Source organism: Nipponia nippon, unplaced genomic scaffold, assembly GCF_047370975.1.
Source record: "Nipponia nippon isolate SJK-2023a ecotype South Korea unplaced genomic scaffold, ASM4737097v1 scaffold_49, whole genome shotgun sequence".
Taxonomy (NCBI): domain Eukaryota; kingdom Metazoa; phylum Chordata; class Aves; order Pelecaniformes; family Threskiornithidae; genus Nipponia; species Nipponia nippon.
The window spans coordinates 476,549-488,983 of NW_028262368.1; the positions used below are offsets into that span (position 1 = coordinate 476,549).

Genomic DNA, 12,435 nt, shown 5'->3' on the forward strand with positions numbered 1-12,435 from the left:
CTTTCCAGCTTCCCATGCTCTGCCAGGTGCGCAAGACGCTGGGAGGGGGCACAGCCAGGACAGCTGACCCAGGCTGGCCAAAGGGCTATTCCATACCACATGATGTCATGCTCAGTATATAAACTGGGGGGGAGTTGGCTGGGGGGCAGCGATTGCTGCTCGGGGATGTGTTGGGCATTGGTCAGCAGGTGGTGAGCAATTGTATAGTCTATCACTTGCTTTGTATAGTATTATTGTATTATTACATTATTATTACTACTATTCTATTTCATTTTACTTAAATTATTAAACTGTTCTTATCTCAACCCACGAGTTTTCTGACTTTCAGCCTTCCAATTCTCTCCCCCATCCCACTGGGGTGGGGAGAATAAGCGAGCGGCTGTGTGGTGCTTAGTTGCTGGCTGGGGTTAAACCACGACAGTCCTTTTTGGCGCCCAACGTGGGGCACGAAGGGTTTGAGATAATAACAGATTAACCAGAGCGTATTAAGGAATTTGTATCTGTTAATAGTTGCCGGTCATAATATTGATTCATCCGTTCTGGTATTAGTCTACTTGATCTGCACCATGCTCCTGTTTTTGCAGCACGTGTTAAAGATTGGTGTTGGGTATTGCAGTTTGCTGTGCTCTGCAGTGATTAGTGATGTTTTGCTTTGGAGACTTATTATTGAAACACTGACCTTGAGCGCTATCTGGTATTTGGGTTCTGTACTGAAGCCATTACTGTACTTTGGGTACCACCTCCTGGAGACAATTAGCAATTATACCTCTTCCTCTGAGAAGTGTTTTTATGGAGGAAATACAGAATGGCACCTTGGCTGCCTTCTTCTGTGATGTTTCCTCCTTCATTACAGCAACTTTTCTGTATCTTGAACATCCTTGGGTAGTTAAGATATATCTATTGGTAGTTCTTGGGAATAGTGTTTTGGTTTTGTCTAAGGTTAATAAGCATTTTAAGAATATCATCCAGAGATCTGCCCCAAGGCTGGATAGTTATGAGTGGCGCAGGGTGTGTGGGAGAGCATGGGCAAATGCCTAGGAGGGTGGGCCCCTCCAGTGTTTTGGAACTTCACCCCTGAACAAGTGCAGAATCCTGAGAAATTAGTAGAACATTTGGAAAAAGTATGCTGTCACCCTGGCAATTCTAGGGAGACACAAATCACCGCAATGTGCTGGGGCCTGGCCCATGCCTACCGAGCCCTATTCAACACTATTCAGTACCCTCAAGGGGAAGAGAAGGTCTCTGGATCTGAAGACAAAACGACTGGTGCTGCGGCTGTGCCAGCCCTGGTGACAGGCGCTGCAGCTACGCCAGAGAGCCAAGCCGTGCCAGTATCACTTGCCCCTATACAGAAGAAAAACTACACAAGAAAATCAACTCGTTTAGTAAGGGCTGATGATGAACCAGGGCCATCACAAGAACAGGAGGAGGAAGAGGCAGAACCCATAAATGAGATGGTAACAACCCGATCCCTGTCCCTGAGTGAGCTGCGAGATATGCGAAAAGATTTCGGTCGTAGTCCAGGCGAGCACATCATCACTTGGCTGCTCTGATGCTGGGATAATGGGGCCAGTAGCTGTCCTGGTTTCAGCTGGGATAGAGTTAATTTTCTTCTTGGTAGCCGGTATGGGGCTGTGTTTTGGGTTTAGGATGAGAACAATGTCGATGATACAAAGATGCTTTGGTTCTTGCGAAGTAGTGCTAAGCTGTTGCTAAATAGCTGCTAAGTGGCGCTCACACTGGTCAAGGACTTTTCAGCTTCCCATGCTCTGCCGGGTGCACGGGGGGGGGGGGGGGGAGGCTGGGAGGGGGTACAGCCGGGGGGGTTGACCCAAACTGCCCAAAGGGCTATTCCATACCATATGGCGTCATGCTCAGTATATAAGCTGGGGGAAGAAGAAATACTGCAAAAAGTTATTAAGCAATGTTTCACTATGTGCCCTGAGATCACAGGTTCTTTTTTTGGTGAGAAGAGTGCATATTATTCATGCCTCGGCAAATATCCAGGGTTTTTGTTTCTCGAGCTTCTATTGGAACAGGGAATTGTAAGCAACAGGGAAGTGCAGCAGACTGCCAGTATTGATAACGTGTCTGTGTCTTCTATTTAAAAAAAAAAAAAAAGGAAAAAAGAAAAAGTGTTATGATTGTGCCTGTCTGGAGATGTACAAACAAATGTTAGTACGTGGAGAAACTATGACTTCTGCTAAATGGACAGTGCTAGCCAGGATCAGTTTGTACCGCGGGTGAGCCCCCCCAATTGCTTGCAGCAGTTCGTCACTAGCAGTTAAAGCAAAACAGAAGGGGGAGCTCTCAGTGCAGCGTTAGAGGAGGGGAGCAATATGGCCAGTTGAAGCAGAACTCCACTTTGCTTTTAGATTAGGAGGGAAAATCTGTTCCTAGTCTGTCCCTGTTATTGCTTAAAGCCACTAATGACTTGGATTTGAACTGGTCTCCTAAAGGGTAAGAGGCTCTATCTCTCATTGCCAGTCCCCAGAAGCATGCGGTTCTCCCAACACAGATTTGAAGCAAATCCTGACCTGAAGTCATCAGCCTTAGGTTTCAGTTACTCAGATGATAGATGGCAATTTAAAGATTTCATTCTCCTCCCGACTCTTCCTGTTCTCATTCCACCCTTTTCTTCCTTCAGCCACATAATTCCAACTAAACCTTCTGAAAGGAGATTATGAACTTGTAGATTTTAAACAGTGTAGACCCATAAGAGAAGAAAACAAGGTGGATGTTCACATTCCAAGTCCCCGTTCTGTGTCCCCCCGTCGCGCCCCTTGCACGATAAACAGAAACGTCAGCCTACTCTGCCTCTTCAAAGGAAGATTCAAAATGCAGTCTCTCTTGAGCAGGAGATTTTCTTCTTCTTGATACTGACTAATGTCTATAGCTGCTCTTGTATTGGCCGCTTACTGCTATATTCTTCCTGGCATTTACTGCTATATTATACCTCCAGTTTTGTTACAAAATCCTTATTGACTTCAGCAGGCTTTGTATCAGAGAAGACATCAATTGCTATTCTCTACCCCTTGGCCTGAATTCTGTTGCACTTAAGTTCATACCCACTCTGTATTCCTTGGGTAAGGAAGCTACAGGATAGCTGAGCAACAGGCCCTGATGTCTCTGTGGAATTCCTGCCGAAGTTTTTTGGATTTTGTAGCAGGTGTTTGTTGTTTGTTCAGTGTTCTCATGGACTTCAGTAGGAGTTGTGCATGAATAATGAGCGCAGAATATGGCTGTGGTGCCTAGTGAGGTCTACCATCTGGTTCTCGTTAGCTGGCAATTTCTGATGACTATTTAAAAAAAAAAAAAGACAAACACCAACAAAGCACTGACTATTAAATAATGCAAATGCACGTGTTTCTGCTATCACTTTGTCTTCCAAAAGCCCTCCAATTTCTTGTATAACTCTCCTATTGCATGTTCTCCAAATGCTGCTTTACGACCTCCTAAGAGCAAGCATTCTTTAAAACAGTACTTAAACCAATAAAATCCCATTGTCTTTTATTTTCCTAAATGTTGTTATTGTAAAAAAAAAAAATCATAGCAAAAGCTACGGTCATATTAGGAAATTCCTAGAGATTTCTTTTGTAGTGTTCAGATAGCATGGATATCACAATGTGTGCAAAGACTCTCTGTCAGTGTCCTATTGATTTTATATTGCTTGCAATACTTATTGAAGCTGAGGTATGGTGGATGAGACTTTCAGAAAGGACTGCTGATCTAAGGTCTTTATTTTGGTTTTGGGCAACCCAGTCTGGAATAAGTTACAAGAGACTGATTTTTAAACTTTGAGCCATCCTCACTTTCTGTACGTGACATTTACTTGTAGGTGTCTGAAACCAGGTAAGTTGACTCTCGATCCTCCCCCAAAAGATCACTCTAGTTAACTTAGATAATATTCTAGCAATGTGCTGTCTCCTTTCCTTCATGTGCTTTGCTGACTTGAGGTCAGCATGAGGAAGCAGCCAAGTACTAGTAAGAATGTCTTCAACATCCTCTGATTCACAGACTGTTGATTTCTGCCAAGCCGATTTCTCTCTTACCTTATCTGTCCCATCCCTCTGCTGAAAATTCAGTATGGGGAGCATTCTTGGAGACAATAGAAACTTTCTCTCCTCTAGCTTTAAAAAAATGAAAAATCCTTTCTTGAGACCAATAAGATGCTCTCCTACATTGCTTGTGGGTTTTTTCCCATTTTCACTTCAAACTCTTGTTTATGCAGGGGCAGGGAATGTCTTCTCTTATTCTGACCTGTTTCAAATCAATATAATGACCTTCACTGAAGCTGTAATTACATTGGTCAGGGATGCATCAAACCTCAGAATATTTGATTTGTCCTCAACCTGAGGTGAGTACTCTGAATGTATTTTTTCTTCCTGACCCTCTGCAACTGTAATTCAGTTTAAATCTGCGGGGATCACTTTAAGATATAAAGGAGGTAGGTTAATATCCCTTCTGTCCTTGGCTTTACTGCAGACAGTAGCAACAAGGGGTCTAATTAGTGTTTGGGTTTGTTGGTTATGGAGGTTGCTCCAAGACAAACTGGGCTGACACCATAGAACTCATTAGACTTAGATCTTTCAACATTGTGTTTTTATATTAAAAAATAAAGAAATCTAGCAAGAGAGAAGTCAAGGGAGTGCAAAGTAGAATTCTCATTAGAGTAATTAGCGTAAGTCATTATTTCCTAGAAGCCTCAAATGGCCACATTTATTCTAAAGAGATGCCAAGGGTATGGCTGAATGTAGCTACGACATCTGCCTTTGGGAGGGGAGGAAGGGAGAGCATTGTTTGCTGCCCATGTTTGCTTATATTTTCTGGCTTAGGTGATATGTGATCCTATTAAGCTCAGTATAGCTTTCAATGGTACTAATTTCTTGCCGTTATCTTTATTTGGCTGCCTGTTTCCCTTATGGTATTCTTCTACTATCCTAATGTTAGTAAGTAGCTTGAAATACTTCTCGAGTATCCTGTAGGAAAAATCCTGCCTGGTATGTGTCAATGTCCCTGGAAGGAAAAGGAATCACTGGTAGGGCTGAGAAAGAGTGTCTCCTAATAACCCCTTTTGCTGTTAATTGCATCTCTTCTGAGTATCTACTGTGCTTCCATTTCTGAAATTCATCTTGTACTTTCATGCTGAAGCTGAGTTATGTTGTCTCAGTGAATATTAACAAGCAGCTTTGCCAGAAAACTTCTTGTACCTTGAATGGCTAAAGGACAAAAGGAGATAATGGAATAGAGAAGTAAGGTGATGTGCCAATGTCCTGAAATGCATTCCTGGTCTTTCAGTTGCAATTCAAGTGTTGTGTGTATGCTAGGGTACCCTTTGCATCACTTCTGCTCTTTGAAATTGTGAACGCACCCTTCAGGGTAGTACATAACCTCTTGTTCTTGTCTCAGGCCAAAATTCCTTGTGGATAGACCTTTCATGTGTCCAGGATATTATTAGAAAGAAGTTGGGGGTTTGGGGGGTGTGTGTGCGTGGTGTGGTGTGTGTTGGTTTGGTGGTGGTTTGGTTGTTTGTTTGGGTTTTTTGGTTTTTGTTTTTGTTGTGGTGGTTTTTTTTTTAATAATAAAGGCTCTCGGGTGTATTTGCATTGGTGATAGATCAGCCCTTATCTAATGCTTTTTCAGCCACTGTATGCCATTCTGACCATTCATCTCTGTCAATCTAAAGGTGATGTATAATTGAGGAACATGGCCAAACACAACTGCTAGACAATTGCTCTGAACTACAACAAAGGCTTGTAGATTGCATTTCTTTCTACCTGTCTTTTAAGCATCCTTTAGGAAGGCTATGAGATAGATAAAATTCTGTGGTATGAATCTAGGAGTTACTTTATAACACTAGGTTTTTACATGAAGCTTTTTATTATATTATCTGGCCTCACCACTGTTTATTATGTTCTTGTATTTAGTAGGCCTGTATCTAAGAGAGAGCCTGGCTGAGCCCAGTATGTTACAGTTGTCTACTCAGGTCATCAAAGAGCTGTGAATTAAAAAATGTCCAATAAGTGAAAGGATTCTGTACTTTTCTCATTTAAAAGTGGAGAAAAAACATGCAACAGCTTTGAAATTAGTCTGTGTCTGCAACTGAATGTAGGCATTCTGCATTTTATCTCAGATTTAGCCTTCGGGTTGTACCCGTGGAAACTCCTGGCCAACACACAGTCAAGTGGCTGAAACTGCTTTCACATTCACTAGTCTGGTTCTTTTAATCTTTATTTGCTGATTTCCAAACAAAGTGAACAGAATTCTTCAGAACTTCCTCTTTCTTGAACACTCTCTCCTTGTGAAAGGTTTACCTTTCCCAAAGGGTGAGGCATTAAAATGGATCCCATAGGTCCAAAGGATTTAGACAAGGTGGACAGGGCTAAGTGCTCCTCGAAATGAAATAGAATGCTTGAAAGGATTACTAAACTATAAGGGCGCTGGGAAATTATTTATTGTATTATTTATGAACATGTTATTCTTCATAGCAAAAAAAAAGTTATTTCTTATACGTGTAGCTCTTAAAGCTGAATCTTTTGTTCTTAAAATAAAGACATACTTAAATGTTTTAGCTGAAGTATTTAGAACTTTGCTTCTACATCTGTCTAGAAAGAGCTGTTATTTGAAAGATGTAAAAATACATAAAATATTTGTCCCTTTGGCTGCTCATTACAGATTGGCTGCTTGTATTGCTTTTTCTTGTAAAAGTTACTGTTTTCTAGCCAGAAACTTTTGGCTAGACAAAATCAGGAATATCACAGCAAGGAGAGAGGCAAACATCGTCTTTAAGCAGATAGTTTTTTCAGGATAAAAAGACTACTTGAAATTTACCTTTCCTTCTAAATTTCAGATAGAGATGACAGAGTAGCAGAAAATTTTTCTTTGGGATAAGCATCTTTTTCTTTTTCTTGCTGCCAGCAATGAAAAGCGAACACTACCACTTTACCTAGCAGAATCAGTTGTTGGCTTTACCATAGACACAGTGCAAGAGACTGATTTTCTCCATCTTCTTCTGGATTTCAGATAGAATGAGGGCCCTAACTCTTTCCTTATGGTGGAAAGGTATCATGCACCTCACATCCTAGTCTATACTTACAGCTCCTCAATGTACAAAATGCAAAAGATAGAGCTGTAAAACCCTTCATATAAAATACTGTAGTCTCTTATTAAAGCCAAACATTCTGGGTTTTTTGCCTCAATTCTTTTAAAGTAGTTTCTTGTTCTTCAGTGTTCTTTGATAATTTATTTCATCTGGTTTCATTCACTCTATACTGTCCTTTATGCAAAAAATAAAGTAATAGTTCCATTGTGGAAATTTTTTTTTTTTAATTTTTTTTTTTGTGCTGTGAAACTGCACCCAGCAATGCGCATTGCAAGTAATTGATAACAAAGTGGTAACAGCAGAGGGAGAAATAAATAACTTGAACGATGTTAGGGATAATTACTCTTTTTAAACCTAATTTGTCAGACAGTATTTTCCCCTGTGTTATCCTCTTAAAATTTTTCTTTGTTATGGAGAGGAACAGATACTGTAAATGCAATATGATTGCATTTGGAAAAGATTGAAGTGCTGCGTTTTGACCTGGAGATAAAATGTGTCAAATTAGACCTTTCAGCATCAAGATGCTGTGTGGTTTTAATGAAATCTGTCAGATACATATGAATAGTTAACCTACCTTTCATTTTCACAGCTTATTAAAATCATTAAAATACAGCAATAATTATGATGCTTTCTGACTGCTGTATTTATATCAACCCCAGGGATCTCAGTATGCCTAAAGAAGGATTATGCTACGATGTGAATTATTGCAGAAGGTTAGTGGTGCTTCTTCCTAACATCAGGAAACTAGAGTTTTGTCATCTTTGCTGTACGTCTGTTGTTTTTTTTAAGCATAGGATCTGACATATCAAACCTAAAAAGGTGACATTTTTGTTAAATATTTTTCATTTTTCAATTAGAAATTGAAAAGTAAGTCAGCTTATACTCAAAACTGCACAGCTTCTCATGAGAATTGATCCTCTGTCACTTGAGACAAACTGAGGAGCATGTTTGTCCCTATGGATCTTCACAGTTTTAAAAAAAGATGATGGGTTAGAATATTACCTGAGGGAAGACCTGATCTTTTAAATCAATGCCTACGCGTCCTTGCAATGACATTATGTTATTTATTCTCTATTATTTGGCCAGTAGATATCTCTGTGTCTTTTGTCCACAGTTTTTTAACAAGTGAGATTCCTGATAAGCAGGAACAGAGCTCTAACTTTTGATTCAGGTTGTACGTATTCATACAGGTTTTTTCAAAACTCTTGGTATCAGAGCTTTGGTGGTGGTCGTGAATTTTGTGGGGTTTGCTGCTTGTAATTGGTAGAATTGTTTACTAACTTTGCTGTATTTTGGGGATCTATTTCAAAGGCCTGAAGTTTCAGAAAGGTCTTTTGTTAGTACTAACTGAAAGAGGTCTATAATGGACATTTCTACAGTGGCAAAATGATTTTTCAGGCTTAGTACTTAAGACATTTCTCTGTTCTACTCGTTGTAGATAATAGAAATGAGCTAATTTTTGAAAGCTGAAAATACAGAGATTTTCATGGAAATCAGTAGAAAGATTCCTGTTTGCTTTGTATCAAGCCCAAAAAGAACACTTTTGTTCCAGAGTTGCTGTTTGATCTTGGGCTTGCCAACCACGGAGTCTGGTGTCAAAGAATTTAACTATCAGATCTGTGTGTCTTAAAGACTTTGGAGCTGAGGGAAGGGAGTTCCTTCACATGAAGAACCCTGTCTGTCTCTGTATCAGGATTTTCAAGCACTGGCAAAGTAATCAGTATAATTCTTCTTCAGCACAGATTATGCTGTAAAAGCAAAAAATCCTAGCATCATTGATTTGGTTTTGTAATAAGATGACAAGTTTGTAATGATCACCGTTTTTGGAGATTAAGGAAATGTACTTTTCACTTTTCTGACATTGTGTCAATATTCTCCAACTGTTTTGAACACCTTGATGGTTTTTATCTTAAAATCTGTTTTTGAGAAAGATAAGGGAAAAGCTAGATCTGCCATTGAAACAGTATCACTTTTATATCTCTGTTCTAAATTCTTTTGTGTTTGATAAAATAGCAGTATAAAATAGTCTTATAAAATCCAAGCAGGTCAGGGAAGGACCTTGTGCTTCACTTCAGACAGCTTGCCTGATCCTTCATTGTTTGCGTGTTTGATTTTCAGTGGTCAGGCAGTATGCAATGCCATTTACATTTTAGGTTGTTAGATGGATTATTCTAGTATCATCACCTTGCCAGAATTTTTGCAATATTCTTGAAAGGTAAGTAAAAATTACATTTTTACAATGAGAACTGAGATACGGCCAGGCTGATGTGACTTGGTCACAGCCAAATCCATACCATGTAAGTAAACTACAAACAGTCTGAGGAAAGGCAGTGGAGTCATGAAAGACATGGAACGGTTTCTATTCAGGTAGTGCTACACAGACAAGGACTCTTCATCTGAGAAAGAGATGACTTGCAGGGTATGACAAAGATCTGTAAAATCATGAATAACATGGAGAAACTGAATAGAGAACAAAAGTTCAGTCTCTCTTACAATATAGGAAATAAGGGTCCTCAAATGAGAAGCATGGGGAAAGTTCAGAACAATTGAAAGGGCATATTTTTCTTCTTCATGTAATTTAACACTGGATTTCTCTGCCATGGGACATTGTGAATACCAAACTTCTACATAACTTGAAAAGGCAAGTAATCACTGAGGGGGGAGAGGAAAAATCTGTCAAAGGTTGTTTAGGCTGAAATCTATTGCTCAGATTAGTGCTGCAAGCTGTAAATGTATAACATGGAAGTGTTGTTAAATGCTTGCTTTACCGCTTTCCTTAAGCCAGTGCCAGAGGTGGACTTTCTTCTAGTTCAGTATTTTTAATTTTTAATGCCTAATATAACAGAAGAATTGAAACCTTGAATGGGGGGGAAGTGTATGCAGGGGCTGCAACTTCTTGTAATAGCAGTGTCCTCTACCCAAGTCTGTTTCCAAACACAATCAATCCTTTCCAATTTAATCCTTCAATCTACTGTGTCAAAGCTGTAGAGAAAGCTTAAAGATGGAGCAATTAGAATCTCTGTGAACTGCCAGACTTATCCTCCCAGCACAGCTTTTCACCATTCATTTTTGAAATAGGAGTATTTATAAAATTATTTTGAAGGGATACATACCTTTAATTGGCTCAGCATGAATCTCAAAGCTGATATGACACTGAAATATCAAAGCTTCATAGTTCCTGGCTATGGGTTCCAGCAAAACTGCTGAAACATAATGTCGTGCACAAGATTAATGTGGCACCATAGGCTTACTCTGAATGTGCATGCAGTCAAGCCAGTGTGATCTACAGGCCCTTGAAACTAGGCAGCTCCAACTTCAGGAAAATGTCTCTTCTGCTCTTTTTCTTTATTTTTTATTTTTAATGAATGAGGAATAGAAGGAAAGACTGGAAATGATCTCTCTTGCCATGCTTGCTTTGTTTCAATGTGTCAGGGTAGCTTATAAGAGGATGTAGCAACTGATCAATTCTTGGTCAAAGGTGAGAAAGTTGAAGGAGACGAATACCGAGGAAGCCAGAATTAAAACTTTTATGATTTCTTAGGCAGTTGATCCATAGGGTTTGAAATTGGGGTTCAAGTCATGCAAATAGAAAAGGGTATTAATGGTCTGTATATTCAGAATAAACCTCATCAGCATCTAACATTTTATCGCTGTTCTACCTAAAAAATTTTAATTATTTGAGTGGTCTTGAACTTGCAGTAAAAGCTAATCCCTGACACGCTACTTTTATCATGATTCTTTCTTTGTAATGAAATGAAATAGAATATTGTCATTGGCTTCAGCAGAATAAAGTTAATATATAATGATCAATTTTCAACAGCCTCTTAGCAATACCTCAGATAGCTTAATGAAATCTATGTGTGGGTTTCTAAACCACTGTCTGCAGGCATCATGTTATCATATGAGATTTAGCCTTTTAAAAATAAGTTTCCTGTTCTTGAGGAATGCAATCCCTTAACATTCACTAAGTAAGGCAAACAGAAAGAAGCCAACATTTATTATCTTCTAAGATATTTTGATGTTTAAGGTCTTTACTTTGTCTGTATACTTTTTTTGGGTGGTAGGAAAAACACAGGATTCAGGTTTGCATGCTGAGAAACAGCCATACTAAAAATGGTTTCCAGCAAGAACACAGGATGGTAAGAATAGGAGAGACTTACTAAGAACCTTGCATGAAGGAATCAAACACAGTGCTCTGCTGAAGCCAGTACAGAAACTTATTTCATTAACAGTGCATGCGCTAAATCGTTATATGTCTTTTGAAGAAGTGCAACAGCAAGAAATGTGAAGCTGTTGAAGAATATTTTACTTTTCACAGAATGGAAGCAGGTCCCACCAGGCATTTGTTTTCCCCTCAGGCTTAATGGACAGGAGTGTGAAAAGGTAGCTGTTTAAAAATAAGTACTGCACACATTAAGAACAGCACAAAGATGAAGCAATGTTTTGTACATCAGCTGTTCTACAGGATTTTGTTTGCTTTAGGGATACTGAGATGAAAACAGTTAGGGACTGATGCAAGAAAACCCCTACAAGGAGAATAACATCCTTATGTTTAAGGTATTCAAACTATTAAGAAATTTGTAGCAGTGTGATATAATGCTTAAAGTAGAAAACTACTGTGTTGTTCCCGACTGTCACTGAATCACTAGGTGACCTTGAGTGCATCCCTTACCTTCTATTTCAATTTCTTCTGCAAAGGGAGGTCATTCTTGAGCCTTGCTTCCATTAGGAAAGTAGCAGGTGTTGCCTAAACCTTGTTAATAGCTATTCTTGTCCATAGTAGTTTCTAATCAGCTATGATTAAAATTGTTAGCTGCTCAGAAATAACTCTGCCCTTTTTAGTTGGCCTACAAAATAAGAAATATCGGCAAGCATGTTTACTAGTTGAGATGAATCTTGTTGTGGTTGTTGGATATGATAACAAGTGCAATTCTGATAGCTTATCTCTTATGCAATGATGCCTAACTCTGCCAGGACGCTGCAGAGAATTCATCTTCTGCTGAAGTTAAGTGACCTTCAGCTTCATCATACTTTACTGGGGAAATGATCTATTGAAGTGTCTCAATTAAGGCAGCTTCCCAAACTTGGGTCATCTGGCTCTGAAAATCCCAAGCTCCTCAGATTTCCTTTTCATGTTCAGTTCTGTTAGTGGTTCTGTGTAAATCAAAGCTTCCTTTCCTTGATAAAAGAGAAGATAGGGGATATGTTACTACGTCCAAGCTTGAAAACGAAGTTTTTCATCAATTGTTGCAAAACATTGTGAGATGTCACTTTGATGCACTCTACCCAGTTTTGTTTTCCGAACTGTTCACAGCCTGAAGCACTTCGATACC

At 39.3% G+C, this 12,435-nt stretch overlaps 1 protein-coding gene across 1 annotated transcript in view; it reads left to right on the forward strand.

Annotated features, from left to right (window-relative positions):
• The first annotated feature begins 4,403 nt into the window (after positions 1 to 4,403).
• Positions 4,404 to 12,435, forward strand: part of LRRTM4 (leucine rich repeat transmembrane neuronal 4) — a 317,641-nt gene continuing 309,609 nt past the window's right edge. The window contains exon 1 of the mRNA XM_087730145.1: positions 4,404 to 4,447. The gene's annotated coding sequence lies outside the window, so the exon portion shown is untranslated. The remainder of the gene's footprint in view (positions 4,448 to 12,435) is intronic.